Genomic DNA, 19,077 nt, shown 5'->3' with positions numbered 1-19,077 from the left:
ATTTGGATTTATTACTCTCATGTCCTAATACTCCCAAGAAAATGATTAAGTTATTTTTCCAATACATGCTTCAATTTCTCGTCTTGTTCCATGAAAGATTAGAATTGATAACTAATGGTCTATTCCCTTGAACCAAAATATGTTTGATATTTGTACTACCTTAAATTAGAAGCACTCCAATTTAATGATGGTTTAACACCTATTTAATGTGAGATCATCATCTCCTTGCATCCCTTCATCTTTCTTCCCTTTTCTTCTCCTTTCACTTAGGTATAATTGGGGTAAGACATAAGTGATCATCTTTAAAGCTCCTATTTTCATGGCATAAATCTTGAGGCAGGATCTAACCACCTAGATCCTCCCATTCTTTCATCCAATCATTCAAAATCTCTTATTTGCACTAAAACAACTATATCTTTGGTTTTGTGTCTGATTTTCAAGCTCTAAGACCATTTTCAGGATCTCAAAGGAATCCTAAGGGTTTTGGGCCTAGTTGACAAGGTCACAAAGTTAAATTTGAGGAAAGATCTACCCAAAACTCCCAAGAATCACTTGCATGCAAACACGTATCACAGAAAGAGAGAAGCAAAGTTATGGAGGCTTGAATTTTGATATCCACGAAAGAGGAAACATCCTTGATGTGAAAAACATAAATTAGAATTGAATCCAAAAGTATATTGAACCAAATTGATTACAAAGAGAGATCAATCCTTATTAAACGAGATCAAAACCCCATAAGGTAACTAAATTGGGGTGAATTATAATAATTAATAAAAGAATTAATTATTAAATGTCAAATGTTTAGCTAATTAAAATGGAGGTAACAAGTGACTATAATTAAATCAAAATGATTTAATTGATAAGAAAATATCTTATTACTCTAACAACCCCCCACCCCAAAGATAAACTTAGAGAGTAGCTAAAAACCTAGGAACTATTACTGAAAGAAAATTTGGGTCCTAACAACAAGGCTTGATGATGTACCCAATCATAACCAAATCTCTCTAAGTGGAAAAATAGAGAAAATCACATGGGAGAAGCTCTTCTCTAAGAAGAGATGGAAATGATGTTGGAAGAGTGAGTGAAGGATCATAGAAGCCTCCAAACTAGAGAATATCCTAGAAGATAGTAACTAAATGATGATAATGAAGAACACCATTGAAGCATACATAAGTTGCAAACATTGTCAAAAGATAATTTTTTATCTGAAGAATCTCTACTGAAATAAAACCTGACCAGGTAGAGAAGACTATAATTTGTATGAGTTCCTTCAAATGACACTACTCAAATCAGGAGGCAAACAAAGGAAAACAATTAAACTCAAAGATATAATTAAGATAAAACACAAAGCCAATAGAGATGATCAATTAAACATGGAAGCTTACATCCAAAGTAGGAATGAATAGAAAAAAGTCCATATGGTAAATGATCCATCTCATAAAAATGCATAGGTACCTAACTACTTCATTTACCTAATACATAAGAATGAATACTTTATACATATCTCACGGCATCAAACCAAGTTAGCATAAGAACTAATAGAACTCCCCCTAGTGTAGATAAGGGTGAGGTGATAAGCAATTGAAAAAGTGGGCTAATAAGAACTATATATCAAGGAACGACAATCAAGATACACATAAAATATATAATAGTATCATGAGGTGATCAATCTCAGACTCACCATGAGGCTAATGTCATGGAAGGAATACTCACTAAAAAAGGTAGATGGAAAACAAGGCAAACATCAACCCCCCCATGAGACTTAATCAGGGTAATACATGTATAATAAGGAATAAGATATGGTTAATCCCATTAATAAAATAATTTGAATGAGTTCCCTTAGATGACACTACTCAAACTAGAAGACAAAACAAGAAAAATAACTAAAGCAAAGATACATATGACAATATAACCCTTTATCTCAGTGTATTTACACAAATGCTTATAAAAGATGTCAACAAACACCAAAAGAGACATAAGGATGGTACAACACAAAGTACAACCCAAGATGAGTCATCCCATGTAATAAAAATTACCTATGGACTGAAAACAACCAAGACATCCACCATAGTGAAAAATGCAAAAAAATGAATAGAATGTATTTGGAGTAGAATATGAAAAAACAACTGACATCACTAGAAAGAGCATAGAACAAGCTTTCCAATGATATAGAGTTTTCATAAAATAGAGTTTGGATGCTTAAGACATGTCTCCTAAAGTACAAAATAGAATCCTTGACTTTGAAAAAAAAATACCATCACAAATGCATCAAAACTCAAATACCTATGCCACAATAACAAGATCAAAACTAGCTTTCTAGTGATATCTTACTTGTGGAAAAAAAAATTGTATGCCTGAGATATGAGAAAAAAATTGAAGGTAGGTCTAAACTGAGCCAAAAGGGCTAACATGCATGTTGATGTTAGCAAAAGGTGGGCATTATATGCCCATGTGCTGTTGTTGGCTATTTTTGCCCCCATTCAGCCCAACATTGAAACCAATCTGAGAGATTTTTAGCTGGTTGGATTTATTTCAGAGTGTTGAAATGTTGCTCAGGTTGGTGGCTAATATTTCATGTTGGCTCAATTTCTTCATTGACTAAGATGACTCAGTTTGTTCTTGGTTGGGTTGACTCTAACTACGAGATTCAGTTGCCCTCATATTTTCATGAGCTATCTGCCCATCTTCTTGAAAGCACGAAATGCTTCTACTTGTTGTCATTCTGGCATTTCCTCACATTGTGATGCCTTCTTAAGGTTCCAAAAACTAGAATTCTACCATGTGGTAGAGGATCCCATCTCTAGTGCTTAATCCAATCCAATATACACATGCACAAAACAACAATGAAGATTCAATAGAGGATTAAAGGACCACCGTCTGATCTATCAAACAAAAATACACAAGATGCTACCAAGTGTCATCATTTTGACATTTCCTCACACTATAATGCCTTTTCAAAGCTCCAAGGCTTGGAATTGCACCATGTGGCAAAGGATCAATGACCCTCATATTTTCATGTTATACCTGCTCATCTTCACAAAAATGTGAGATTGTACCACCTATGATGAGTGCTCCAAATGAGTTGGCTCCGTGGGTCCATGGTTAGTAGAGTTATGTTGATGTTGATTCATTCACATGTGCCAACTCAACTTTTGTGGGTCTACAGGTGGTAGAGTTTTTTTGTTTGTGATTGGTTTACATACTTCCAATGTGGTATTTCCACACATCATCTTTCTGACATTTCCTCACTTCGCAATACCTCCACAAGGCTTTGAGGTCCAGAACTATGCCACATTTACCGGAGGGGGGCACCCTTTGTGCTATCCACTTCCTTCATTGGGAGGAATCTCTTTCCTCCATCTCAGTCATCCATTGGAAATAAAGAGGATCTACATCAATGACCCATGTGTTTTCTTGAGATGGTCTTCTCATCTCATGAAAGTGTCCAAGTATTGCAATTCTAAAGTTTCTTCATACCACATGGTCTCTAAAGCCCATAATTGTATGATAACCATTGGATCTGGCACATCTTGGGGGTTTCCTTGTTACATTTCAGTCATCCATCTTGAAGAGAGGATTTGCATCAATGATTGTGTTTTAATCCTTTGTTGGAGAGGATTCACAATGTATTTGAGTCATCTATTTTGAGAAGACCTTCATCAATGACCATCATTTATTTTTAGGGAAATCATATCCCCCCTCATGATCAACCCTAGATGTTGCAAGCAGATAACACATCATGTCATCTTTTCTTGTGACTTTTTGCTAGTGACATGAATCAACTTTGTGTGACCATGACACACCATTAGGGTATGTTCTTCAATACCAAATAACTTCTTGGGCCTTGTTCCATGGTGCTAATACACTCCATGCCTCTTTAACACACTTCATGATCAAATTAGTAGAGATTTGACCTCTTATGGCTAGATGCATCAATTTTGGCTCTTCTTGACACTTCAACAACAACTGCACTCCATGATTAGATTTCTTTTTTATTATTCAATTATTGCTTCCTCTATAACTTGACTCCACCTTGGTTAGGGTTTGAACTCAATATAAACATTAGAGTTATGTTTGAAAACTCTATAAAGGCAAGTTTTAAATATTTCTAAAGGGGTCTTCTCTGTTTGTATTTTGCAGTAACATTATGCTCTGCAATTTTTGCTTTCCATTAATGAAACTTATGTTTCTTACTTATCTTTTCATTCATTAACTTGCACATGTTTATTGCCTTGTAGTGAGTGTTTCTTTTCTATTTTTCTTGATTCTATTGTGTTAAGTCTACTAGTAGTTATTGCATAGTGAAATATCTTTCCTTTCAACACTTCAATCAGCTCCAAACCTAGATGTGGTCGCTTGGGAAGTAGAAAAGAGTTGAGATTAGTGTATTTTGGGTATTTCATTCATGTGTTATGCATTCGTGGGTAGTGATTGTAACCATGTTCTATCTCAATGCATACCCCCTTTCCTTGTCAACATTTTACCTTTTGTTTCTCTCTCCCTTTTCCTGTCAAGCAATAGTTTAGGTACACCTTGATAGTAAGGAAGTCAACCTTCTCTGGAGATTTGACCTCAAAGTGCAAGTCCCACACTTGGAGGTTGTTTCCATGTTACACAAGGTTTCTTGGGGGTCATACCTCAAGCAAGGGTGTAGAATTTTGTGTCAACAATTTTTGGCATGCCCGATGGGACAGATAGATTTTAGTTTCATAAGTCCATTGGTTAGCCAGTTTGAAGATCCATGCATTGAGAAATTGGGTATTTTTCTCAATGAAATCAGCCTTTGGAGACACTCATTCAGCACCATGGAGACTATATGAATCTATTGGGTCAATAGACCAAGTGCTGGTATGATTTTCAAGTTTTTATGTTTCTTTAGGATTTCTACGAAGTTGTTTGTTTAAATGCTTTATCATGGACCCACTTCATAAAGATTCCTCCCACTTTCCCCAATATCATGGAGAGGCTATTCCTCATCCCTCTCATCCTCTATATCAACTACAACGTGGTTATGACCAGCAAAATTAATCAGATCACTAGGAGGCTAATTTTAATCCAACCCATCATGTCATCTATCACCATGAATATGTGAAAATTCCCCCCTCCAAGTTCATCATAGTCCAAGAGTTCCACGAGCAACCAAAAAGGAAGATAAAATCAAGCCTATGCATAGACTCTTCCTTGAGTTTGGTTTCTTCTACAACATCAAATAACCAGCCTACTGAGTCTTCTATAGAACCCTATACTGATCCTAGGTCAAAGGTGTAGACACCTAAATTTGATTACACTGCTTTGGTAATCTAATTTAGCCATCTCTAAAGGCATCATTAATTAAATTCTCATTTAATTAATCCTTTGCCATCCCTAGTTGATTAATTTAATTAATCATCTATAGTCCTAATTGATAAATCAAATAATCTATTATTTATCAATTAAATCCTTTTCTCCTATCTAATTCCAAAAATCCCCATTTATTAAATAAATCTATTTGATAAATGAGATCCTCAAATTCAAAAACCCCTAACCTATCTCTAATCCTCCATTTAGCCTAATCCACCCCATCCACCCATACTAACCAAGCTTAGCCACTAACTCACCCACCCTCATTAATTCCATCCACTTGTACATCTCTAACATCCCTAATCTAATCCTAAACCCAAGCCTAATCCACCCCCTAATGTTGTCACATTCCTTAAACAAGTTTAAGACTTTCCTAATCCAAACCAAAGTCTCCCCTCAAAAAAACCCAACCACTAAGTCATGAGTGCTCTTACAAAACATAAAAGACTCTTACAAGCCCACTCATGACTCTTACACCCATCTTCCACACTCTTCCCTCTTCCACACTCATTCCTCTTACATCCCTCTTACATACTCAACCCCACTCATCATGCCTTTAACCAACCCTTTACCCTACCCTCTCACACTCATCCTCCTTGTGACAAGTGTCACCTTCCCATTGGTGCTAACAAGCACAATCCATGTGCTCTCCTTTGAGTGCATCCTAGCCCTCCTTAAGCCTTCATCCATCTTTGCATCTAAGCCCTCCATCCCTCTACCCCTTAGCCTATAAATTGAATCCCATCCCAAGCCATTTAATCAACAATCTTTGAGCTAAAGTTACCATGCCCTTTTGAGAGACAAAAGCCATACCCATACCCTTATAATGCCAAATTGAGAGCTCACAAAGCTACCAATTTTCTATTATCCATCTCCACCATTGAAGCAACTTTGAGCATTTGAGCATACATCCACATCAAAGGACACATCTACAAAATCAAGGAAGCATGAAGTTTTTCCTTTTTTGGGTTTGCATTCTCTAATTGTTTCTTTTGTCTAATCTCATATGTGAATATAGTTTTAGTTTGTGAATGTTTGCTTTAATGTTAATGTTCTTTGCACACTAAGATTCTTGTTCTACAAAAGGTAGGGGAGCTTTATGACCACATAAATAATTCAGCCCTTGGATTTTCTAATATAGATAATATTTTTGAATATGTTTATAATCCTTACAAGGATATAAAATTTGGGGATTCTTCTAATATTATGCTCATTATGACTTTTTGGCTTAAAGATTTGCGTGATGAGAGGGAGACGTGGAAGAATGATCCTCATGTTTACAACATGGTGTTTAAGGCCCTTGATATTTTTAATGAGGCTCACCAAGCCCTCCTTAGGTTGTAGCAAGAGGAAGAAATAAGATAGAGGCAATTTGAAGAGGATCTTGCAAGAAGATTGGCTATTGCAGAAGAAGAGACAAGGCTCAAACTTTCTCAAGGGCAAGCAGTTGAAGCACAAGAGCCTCCAAGGAGGAAATTTTCTAGCTTCAGAAAGAGAAGCCCTCCCATGCTGCAAAGTAGCACACAAGAGCCAAAGTCCCACTCACAAGCAAAATTGCCAAATCCATCTGAAGAAGAGCCACCCAAATGCAAGTTTGCTAGCTTCAAAAGGATTGAGCCTCCCCAAATTTTCATTCCTTGTTGTAATAATCAAGAGCCTACACTTCATCAGCTTAATGTTAAGAAGCTACCAATGGAGAGGAAGAAGATAGAGGAGGAGGATGTGGTTCCTATCTTTGAGGAACCAAAGATAACTGGTCAAGCTTTAGATGGGTAAGAAAAATTGGACCTGCTATAGGAACAAGAAAAGCAAGACCATGAGTTGCAATAGGAAGACAAGCATGAGTAGAAGGAAGAAGAAGATAAATGCAGGTTATGATCTGGAGGATGATTTTTCCAACATCATAGTAGATTTTTTCTCAAGACTTGACACCATACTAGTAGCTCCCAAGGAGATGGTTCATGAACAACATGAAGAAAAGGTGGAGATCTTTTCTTCACAAGAAAAAGGAGGAGCCACTTTCAAACCAATTGGATACCAAGGTTGTAGAACACAACAACATTTTCAAGGATGACTACTTAGACCAAGTGCCATCAAGAGGATGCCCCATCAGTCATTTAGCTCTGCAACATTGCAAGTTGCCCCCAGTCATGCTCATTCGAGAGCATGAAGGTGAAGTTAACAAGAAGGAGCAATCATGTTGTTCTCAAAAGGATAGTGTCCAAATGTTGGAGAGCTTCTTTTTTCTCAACATTGGGAAGGTGCTTCAAAGTGCAACAACATGCTTTTCATGCTTGTTGCTATTTTTAGTTACCCATGTGCATGGAAGGAGAAATCAACTTGTAAGAAAAGGGAATCTACTTCAACAAGTTAGTCAATGGCTTTATTTTTATTTTTTGTATTGTAAATGCTCGTACATAGTAGAGTAGGTGTTTTTCTTCTTTCAAGAAGTGCACGAGCACAACTATTCCTTCTTATATAGAGCAATTTTTATAATCTTGCCAGTGGCAGAGGAATGTTTTTTGTGAAGTTGCAGGTGGAATAATGTCTTGTTCTTTTGGTGCCTTCATGCCCAATGGATTTCTTAAGGCCACTAATCTATGCTTAGCAGGAAAGCATCTTGTTGAGTCATCAAGAATGTTGGTTATTTTTGCCCCCAACTAACTTGACATTGATGATTGATCCAAGAGATTTTCAGTGGGTTGGATTTTTTTCAGAGGGTTGACATATTGCATAGGTCAACGACTAATATTTCATGTTGGCTCAGTTTCTTCATTGACCGAGATGACTCAGTTTGTTCTTGGTCAATTGACTTTGACTATGAGATCTAGTGGCTCTTGTATTTTCATGAGCTATCTGCCCATCTTCTCGAAAGCACAAGATTCTACCATGCATTGTGATTTTGACATTTCCTCATGCTGTGATGCCTTCTCAAGGCTCTGAAACCCAAAATTTTTCCATGTGGTGGAGGGTCCCATATCTGGCACTTAAACCATCCCAATATACACATGTACAAAGTGACAATGAAGATTCAACAAAGGATTAAAAGATCTTTTTCTGATCTGTCAAATGAAAAAATATAAGATGCTGACAAGTGTCGCCATTTCGACATTTCCTAATGTCGTGATGCCTTCTAAAGGCTTTGAGGCCCATAATTGTGCCATGTCGTGAAGGATCAATGACCCTCATATTTTTGCGATATACTTGCTCATCTTCATGAAAATGTGAGATTATGTCACGTATGATGAGTACTCCAAATGAGTTGGCTCTATGGATCCACAATTAACAGAGTTATGTCACTGTTGTTTCATCTGTGTGTGCCAACTCAACTTTTGTGGGTCCATGGGTGGCAAAGTTTTGTTGTTCCCGATTGGTCCACGTGCTTCCAATGTGATGCTACCACATAAAGAGAGAAACAAAGCTCCAAAGGCTTGAATTTAGAGATTTGCGAAAGAGGATTCATTCTTGATGTACAAAAAAGAAATTGAAATTGAATAAAATGGTATATTCAATTAGCTTGATTACAAATAGAGATCAATCCTTATCAAAGGAGATCAAAACCCTAAATGGTACACTAATGTAGGTTGCATTATAATAATTAGTAAAAAAATTAATTATTATATGCATAATGTTTAACTCAAGTAAAATGGAGATAACAAGTGACTTGATAATTAAATCAAAATAATTTAATTAATAATAAAATACCTTATTACTTTAACATGTAGTACACCCTTGCCAATCATGGATGTAATGCACCCTTGCTAGGCCAATCAGGTGTTAGATGACTGATAGGGGGGTGAATCAATTATAACCAATTATCCTATAGGCCTTAAAATAGTTTTCAACAAACTTAAACTCTTTAATCTTTCAAATCTCTAGCTTGGTAACTAGATCTAGCATTCAACTTCATAATCCAACAAACTTTTTAACTCTGTATATAAAGTATCAGAGTGAACTTTCTTGTGTATACTGAGTTGCAACAATAAATGATAAATAGTAAACTTGAAATAACATGCAACACAATAAACATTCACACAAGTTGACATAAGTGTTTAACGTAAAAACCATGTTAAGGGAAAAACCACCTGAGAATTGGCAACCCAAAAAATTCACTCTTTTGAAGTGATCTATGTTGGGAGACAACCTTGTTAAAGGTTAAAAACACATTATTAATCTGACCTTGTTAGAGGATTTTCAGCAAAGATCATCTAGGCCTTATAACTCTTGAATATCTATATAGTGATCTAATTTACAGGACTTACAAAACATTCAAGAGAATCTTATCATACAATGAATTAACAAATAAGACTATTAGGTCCACTTGGTTAAGAATTTTTATGCTACAATGATAAGAATGCAATAGTGAAATGATTAGTTAGGTTTAGTGGTACCTTGCTTGTTTAGATATTTATTTCACTCAATATCTTTCATCTTTCTTCCTTAAGCTTCCTTTTGGTTGATCTATACACTAACACATCAACTTAGCACTTCTCTTGCTTGATCCTCACAATGTAGTTCTTCTTGATTATCATTTGGCTATCACTTTTCTTCTTCAACTTGATCAACAAAAATGAACAATGCATTCATCCTTTAAATAGAAAACTTTCTTCGCACCTCTAGAATCTCCTAGGTTTTGATGGTTAATCACAATCACCAAATCTTAATCCATCTAAGATTCATTGAATCTAGACACTTAGGTACAATTCCTTTGCCTTGAAATTTGTGCTTCAATTTAAATCATCAAATCTCCTTCATGAGATCTTCTTTGAATTTCTCCTTCCATAGATCGCATAACTATCTTCATCCTTATTTTTAAAACTTCTCAAACAATCTTTATTTTTACTAAATGTTGGCCTCAGATTAATCTTTTTAAATCTTTTATTCACTTTCATCACTTGGTTAACATTACATGCACTCGACCAATACTAGGCTTGGTTAACTCTAATATTTCTTAGTTAATACTACAAAATATTCACTTCCTTATTAGGTGCTTGGTGACAACTATAGTAGCTCAGTTAATACTAGACTCCTTCATTCACCAACCAAGTTGTGTTGCTTAAAAATGATCTACTTAATCAAATCATGTCAAACCAACATTATACCATTAGAGTCTAACTCATTAAAGTGCCCTTTGAATACCATATACTTATTTATACTTACATCATCATTATCCTTTCTTCAAATCCTCTTCATCAATCAAATGATATGGCACTCTACTGAATTAGCATAATGTCTCACTGATTAAGGCCTAACATCAATGACAACATAACAACTAATACGACACATTCATATACATTAACAAAATTATCAAATGGGGGCTAACAATACCCCCTTGTGGCATCAATGACAACACATACATACATTACATTACATATCATTTGAACATTATGAAACAATATGACATATACCAACACAACTTTAGCTCTCTAACTTAACTTAGGTTCTCTTTATTCATTCCACAAAATATGCATCATCATTAGATATACTTCATATTCATCTAATCAACTCATTTTCCTCTCTAACCATCAATCCCCTTTGGGTGTACTCCATCATTCTTTCAGCATCAACTTCATACATACATCTTCTTTAGCAATATTCCTCTTTGACATCAATCTTCCTTTGTTGTTTCATAGTACATACATCTCCCCCTAACTTACTCATCTACCCCTTTGTAACTATAAGCTTCAATGAGAAACTTATAAAACCTTGTAGGTATACCTTGTACCATATATGTATTAAATGCATCTTCTTCATTATAAACTTTATCAAAACTCTAGGAATAATCCTAAAGAGTGAACTCTTGCATCAACTCTGGAAAGATATTCTAATCATCTATGAATTGATCCAACATGCATCCTTGCTTAGGGAATCTTGGATAGGGGAAGGACCCCTAACTTTCCTCTCAAATGCTCAAAATTATCCTTAGGTAATCGGCTCCTTAGATTTCACATACTCTAATCTAACATGTTTTTTCTTGAACTTTTTCTGTCAAGTAGTGATACTTGATATATATGTGCTTTTTTTTTGCATGCATCATAGAGATCTTTGATATGTTGATAACACATGTATTGTCATAATAGATAGTAATAGATTCAGTGACTTCCTCTTTCATACCTTCCAACAATTACTTGACCCATACAATATTTGAATACTTAATAGTAGTAGCATCATGCTCAACTTTAGTAGTATATTGGGAAATACAACTTTATTTCTTTCTCAACCATGTAGTCGATATTTCTCCTAAAAAGAAAGTTCTACCACTATAACTCTTTTTGTCATCAATATTTCTAGCCCAATCAACATCAATATAAACTCTTAGCTCAAAATCACCATCTTTATTATACCATAATCTGTAATCCATAATCTTATGTTCCTTTCAAATATTTGAATTGTTGGAATTACAATAAGAAAGGTAAACTTTTGAGAGGGGTGGGGGGTGAATCAACAGTTTAAACTTGGACCCATAAAACTTTCACCATACATCCATCTCATGCATTCAATGAGTAAATTGAAATAACATGTAGAACATATACATCTAAAACATGTAATCAAGTAAACATTCACACATACATGACACTAGATATGATTACTCAAACCCTCCAGGTGAGAAGATAAAAATGGGGTGGGGATGATACCCACAAATCTTCACTACTATAGTAATAAAGTGTATCCAATGAAGGTTACAATGTTTTGATCACAAGACATGATCTACCCTATGAAAAGTCTACCCTGTTAAAGGCTTACAAAGATTGTTAGGTCTCACCTTGTTAGAGAATTTCAACACCCTATTAGAAGTGTGTCTTGTTAAAGGACTTTAACTCACAACTATGTAAGCATCCTATTAAATGATTTCAATACAACCTGTTAGGACTACGCTGTTAAGAGATTTTGACTGAAATCACCTATTAAAATGTCTCAGCTTTGATCCTGCAGTTGGCACTTCATTGCTGATAACAAATCACCTCTAAACGATCGTCTTCTTGATAAGATGTCTCTTTTTAGTATACACTTCTCTTTCCTCTATTCTTCTCAAACTGATTCTGCAATGTAGTCTCACTTCATAACTCCTTAGCCACCATGAATGCTCTATTTGTGCATGAAAACTTCTCTCTTCACTCCTTCAACATTCATAGAAAATTTAGGGTTTGCCCTCCTTAAGAAGACTTTAGTGACTTAGGGTTAGGTATGAATCTACGACTAAGATTCATCCATTTTGTCACTTAATCCTTTCTATTTTCTGATTGGCTGCATGTAATTGCATAGGGAATCCAACTTAAGATTCATCTTTATCTCCAAACTATCGTAATTCATCCTTAAGTCGGCTAAAAAATGGTTTACATATTTGTTTGTACTATTACAAACAAATATGTTAAAACTATCTTACTCAACATCTGAAGTCTCTGATGCTCGACATACACTAATCTTTCTTCTGTGACTTGGCATCTATATCACTTGGCAGCCGTTGTTCATTTGGCTCCTGAATCACTCGACATATATTGTCTGCTCAGTAATTGAGTGACTTGGCACATGAGTGGCTCAACACTCACTGTGAACTCGGCATAGTCTAATATGTACATGTTGTGATCAACATGTACTACTTGTTCAACATGAACTAAGTAAATAACTTAAGTGTGTTGACATTCACTTGTCAAAACTAATCTAAGATCAACAATCTCCCCCTTTGACATGAGTGTCAAAAACACTTGAGTATGAAATAATATCCTTAATCTCATAAGCATAACATACCTATAACCAAACTTATATGCAAAACTTCAAAATTTCAAAATTTTGCAATAACTTGGATACCTCAAAAGCTAATAGCTCCTCCTGAGTTGATATTTCTATTTTGTATCCAAAATTCTATACTCTTACTAAGTCAATATGCCTCAAATTTTACTCTTTGACTTCATGCTCTATTTTGTGTTTGCTCCCCCTTAGCTTGATCTGACTTTTCTCTATCTATTTTCTTACTCTCCATCTTTATTTCTCACTTTCCTTATATCTCCCCAAAATTCTTTATTTTCTCCCAAAATATGTCTTATTGTACCCCTTTTTGAGACTTATGTCAATGGGCTATACACTTATAGTGTGTTTTTCCAGAAAAGACTTATGGACATCCAATATTATCTTGAGAGCTTCATCCCAGTTCTCACATGCTACATCCAATGACTTGATTTGGATAGCTAGCTCGACAACAAGGTGGACTAGATCATCTAGTGTAGAAAGATTTGGGTTTTTCTTCATTAGGGTTTCGACATAGGCTAGTTCCTTGTGCAAAATTTCCATATGAGGGGTCAGAGTGGTCTGGATGCTAATAAGTTTGGCCCTTATGTTAGCCTCATCTGCTAACAATGCAGCTAACAAACTCTAGGTTTGAAGCAATGCCCTGAAGTGCTTCTCACTCTAAGCTAGATTCATAGGCAACTTTGTACTTGATGCATTGATGTGGCTCTCTAGGCTCAAAATGTGACTTCTGGTCTCTTGGGTGAAGAGTGAGGGATTGCAAAATCTAGTGTACAATGAGAATATGTTCTCAAGTACCTTCTTCACATACTCAACCTTAGTTGCCAATGCAACTTGTGTTAGTGCTATATCACCTGATATCTTTTCATTGACTTTGCTTTGAAACTTCTTTTATGACCATTCTAATAGTTTTGCATTTGTATCTAGGTCATCATTACTGACCTTCTCCACTATGTCTATCAGCTATTCTATTAGTGGCTTGTTCTTATCAGAAGTTGGCAAACTGAATGCATCTAAAAAGACGTCTTTAATATCTTGTGGTGGTTGCTTCTGCCCGTGCTCCCTTCTAAGCATTTCTTGATGCTTCTTCCTTGCTAGGGCTTGTTGGAGTATGCCCATTTGTTCTATGATCATTGTATCATAGTCATACTTGGGTAGAATGATTTCTTCATCAAGGCTCACATCTCCATATTGAATTACTTCTTCAACCTTTGATGAACTCGAGCCCGACATTGAGATCTGCAATGGAGTTGCATCTATGCTTGGCTTCTGAGGAGTTTGAGTAGAAGGAGTCCCATATATTGGTAAGGTTACTAGGGCTTGGATGACAACTTGCTCTTTCACCTTAGGTGTCAATTCTTCCTCTTCAGGCTTGCCCTGTTCTGCTACAATGACTTAGCTTGCACCTTGATCTTGTGTTGTAAGTGCATATGACTCTATTTGACATGTTTCTTGTTGTTCTATAGTAGTGGTTTGTGCTTACATTGTACTCTTCTCTACCATATCAATCTTAACAATTGTATCAACCTTGTCAGATGTATCTTCTTGTATTTGGACCAAAGGTTATACATTAGTGACTGGAAGGATGATAGGTATGAAATAAAAAATTGACACATAAATTATCAAAAAATTATTTAAGTTTTTTAAGGTTATAATCTTTTAGTTTTCCTTGAAATCCACTATTATCGCTCCATTTGTTTTAACCAATCAAATTAAAGATAAATAGTTTTAGAAATTACAAAACTTAAAAATTGTGCATTTTACTTTACCAAATATTAAAATTTGATATGTAGAAGAAAAATTATGAAAATTGATTGGTTAATGTTCAATAGTTTAATCAATAGTTAAAAAACGTCGATGCCTATAATTTTATAGCCTATGACACAAACTAATTATGATCACCCTATTGTGAACATAGAGTCCAATCTTCGAACACATTTTTACTATTATACTATATATTGTAATTAATTGAACTATTTGTACATATTAAAAAATCCAAACTTTGATAAAAATATACGAATACTTGAACCATGAAAACTTATAAATGTTATAGAAAAAAAACTTTTTGTCTCCAATAAAAATTAAAATATCATAGCTATTTCATATGTGTGTCACTCAAAACATAACATGCTCAATAAAATAAGCATTGATATCTTAGTAATAGTGTACAAATACTACTCTTATGTGTACAACTATTGGGGTAGCAATGTATATGCATAGAGTAAATCATATCAATAATATGTCTCACAAATATAAAAGGTGAATACTAATAAATCTTTTATATTTTTTTATGAGATGTGTGAGATTGTCAAAAACTTTTAATTAGTGTTCAACTAATGGTCCCTTTGTGTTGGTTATAAGTTGTATTTTATATAATAATGCGCTATTTTTATAACAATAATTTTTTTTCTTTGTTGAAGTATTTGTCATTTTGTGTTATATATAAAAAATATTTGTGATTAATAATAACTATTTGGTCCATTTAAGTTACATATATCTTACATTTCATATAGTTAAATACAATATTTTATTAACAACAAATAATAATTCTAAATTTGATTACTAGATATTTTTAGATTAAGATTTGGTTGAATGTTTAAAAAGTCATTTTTTGACACATCTCACTAGGTGCGCTATTTTAACAAGTTATGTGACGAGTCATAGCTTCAAGCCTTAGTTTTAGCTTGTAGGTAGTTCAATGTCCATTTTACATTTCTAAAAAAAATATGAAGGTCTTACGATATCCCATCACCATTTAGCGGCTACATGTTGATGAAGTTAGCCCTCACAATTACTGGTTCCTCTCCCCTATCTTATTGTTGCACAATGCAAATTAAAACTTAAATCACAAAGTGCATTAACCAGTTGCAGACATACCAATTATTTGAAGTTCTTGACAATTTCCAAAATTCATGATTTCGATGAATAAAATTAAACATGTAAAATTAATGAAACATTGAATTTTCAAAAATATAAAATTTTAAATTGTAAATTGTAATCAATTATCATTCATCGATCATTAATTGCTTGATAATGATAACTCGATTTAATAATCGTAGCATTTTTACTTAATTAAAATTGATTTAGATTATAATCAATATTTGCTAAATTGCTTCAACTTGATAATGATAAGTGATAACTTAATTTAAATTTAAATAACCGTGGTATTTTTCATTTTATCCAAAACATGATAAAAAGTTAAAAATATTATGATGATCATGATATAATTTAAATAAATTTACATTTCAAAATAGGAAGAAATGAATAAATAAATTAATAGTCAATATTTTATATGAACATTTATATATAAGTTATAATTTGAACTTTTTATTTTCAAATCAAATTTCAATATTATCTGTATAATTTAAATTGCATGATAATTGATCAGGATTCAGGATTCAGGATTCATGATGTTACATGTATCATAAGTTTAACTTTAACAAATTATTTATTTATTTATTTGATATTTTAAAATAAATTAATAATATTTAAAACTATTATAACTAATAACTATTAAATTGCATGACCCTAGCCACTACGTTCATATATTATTGAATTTTATAGGTTTTGAATTTAAAGGACATACATATACATATTACAAATTAAAAAAATTTCATTGGATAATTTTCAATTGAATATTTTTTTTACTATAAATCATTAATCAAATATGAAACCATAAAGGGATTGTTGAAACTTTCTTTTTTTTGTTTCTAACTTTATAACTATTTACAGTTAATTTTTTATAACAAAGTCACAGACTAACATTTCAATAGTGCATTGAGATGCCAAAAACAAAGTCGTAGACTAACAAGAACAACAATTTGAGAAGCCAAAAACTATTGTTTTCATTGATAATATTTTAGAGTATACAATGTACATAATACTGATTCATAGCATAGATATTCAAAATAGCTAATTAAATCAGTTTGGTTTTACTATTTCGTAATTTGCATTAAAGGGTAAGGCCCAATCCAAGGAAAAAACATATATCTTAAAAACATTTTTTTGCCCACAGGGCAAGGGTTAAGGAAACATGATTTAGGAAACAGGGAAAAGGGAACTAGGGAATAGGGAGGTTGGAAGCATCAGCGGGCTGAGGGGCCGAGGGCTTAAGCCTTCAATCAAAAAAGGTCTTTAAGTCCCTTTGCGAGGAATCTATTAGAGAAGATGATGTTGCTGAACTCATCTAGCCATGTGAATTTAGTCTAGCTGACATCACCCAACAACAAACACTTCCGTAGCAAATCCCTTCTGAGTCGTGCCCACTTCTGATGGTGAGTCAATTGCCATTCATTCATGTCAAGCAGGAAGGGATGTTTTTGTACAATGCTCCCTATGCCTTGGTTCTGGCACTTGTCTGCTACATCTGCAAAAAGGATGCTAATAATATTCTGGAGTTTTTCTAGAATTTGATTGTGTAGCATTTTTTAGCATCAACATTTCGGATTACACATAGTGATCCATCATCAGGATGAACAGCTGGAGAATAGAACAATTCTATTCTCCAGTGATCCACTGTTCTATTCTTCGGTTGTTCATCCTGATGATGGATCACTGTGTGTGATCCGAAATGTTGATGCTAAAAAATGCTACACAATCAAATTCTAGAAAAACTCTAGAATATTATCAATGGATTGAGGATGCTAATACCCGACCTCGGTACCTACTCGACTAGTACAAGAATTTTGACATCGTCTTCTAAAAATGTATCCTTAAAAATATTACACAGAAGCATCAAAATGTCTACTTGATTGCCTCCAAAGTCGAGAAGAGATGCGAGGAAGTGGGAGGTAATATCTGTGGACACATGATACCTCTTATCATTTCTTAAGAATTCATAGCCAAGGACCATAAATAAATCATGGTGGATAAAAGGACCTTGGGCATTTTTCTTGCAAACCATGGCTAGGACATCGTTAGGAATCATGCCCAAAAAGGGCTTTTACAGAGCTATTGTAGTGCATTTAAGGCGAATTGGTGTATCCATAACTAAGATTCAAGAAACTCTGCAAACCAAATTCAAATTCAAGAATTTGAGAAATGATAATGAAAGAGGAATTGAAGAGGCTATTTAATGACAATTGCATTAAATTTTTTGGCATTCATGATCTTTCATATCTTTTTTTTTTTGTATTCCTATTAATTTTCAAGTGTGTAATGTACTTGCATTAATGTTGGATAGTTGAAAATGCCTACCAAGGTGGCTGTAAATGGAATGTAATAATTGTAACCGTTAGTACCACATTTATGATTTTAATCTTGATGTGATGTTCACTACATTGAGTACATTCCAATTAATGGTTTCCATGCAAAACTTTCTAGGTGTCTCAATTCCAGAGAATTTCATGTGACTCTAGGTCTTTTCAAGCTACTGACCCCAAAATGCATCTTTTGTCGTTGATCTCTAATTAATCAACAGTCGATAAAACTATTGTATTAACAATACAAAAGTGATGATAATCGACTTGGCAATAGTGATACTGACGTAATGACATTACAACATTATCAATAATAGACCTAAGATAGTACACAAGTTGAAACTTGAAGTGACTACTCAGTAGTCAGTACAGTCACTAGTCAATACATGTGCAAATTCGCTTTCAAATTAAACAATTTTTCAGTTTACCACTAAATATTAGCCAAGACCATTACTATTCATTTTCCTATAAAACAAGTAATTCACCTCTGACATTATTAATACATTTTTGGCAAGGGAAAAAATAGCCATCATTTATTCATTTGTCAGCAAGAAAAAATTAATTCGCCACATTTAAAATGATTTTCGCCAACATATAATATTTTATTTCCCTATATGGAACAATAAAATTTCCCTCGACAATAAAATTTCTTGCCCACAAAATGTTGGATTCACCAGCATTTTAGGCATTTTTTTTTGGAAGGGGTTTCTTAAAGTTATCCCTGGGCCACTTGGATTCTGTTGAGGAAGGAGGGTTTGTCCTCTACATGCAAGCTATGGTAGGCTGAGACAAGAAC

Source organism: Cupressus sempervirens, chromosome 9 (genome assembly GCF_028749045.1).
Source record: "Cupressus sempervirens isolate cs-2001-9-10 chromosome 9, ASM2874904v1, whole genome shotgun sequence".
NCBI classification, from domain to species: domain Eukaryota; kingdom Viridiplantae; phylum Streptophyta; class Pinopsida; order Cupressales; family Cupressaceae; genus Cupressus; species Cupressus sempervirens.
The sequence above is the reverse complement of the archived record's forward strand: the minus strand, read 5'-3'. Positions refer to the sequence as shown.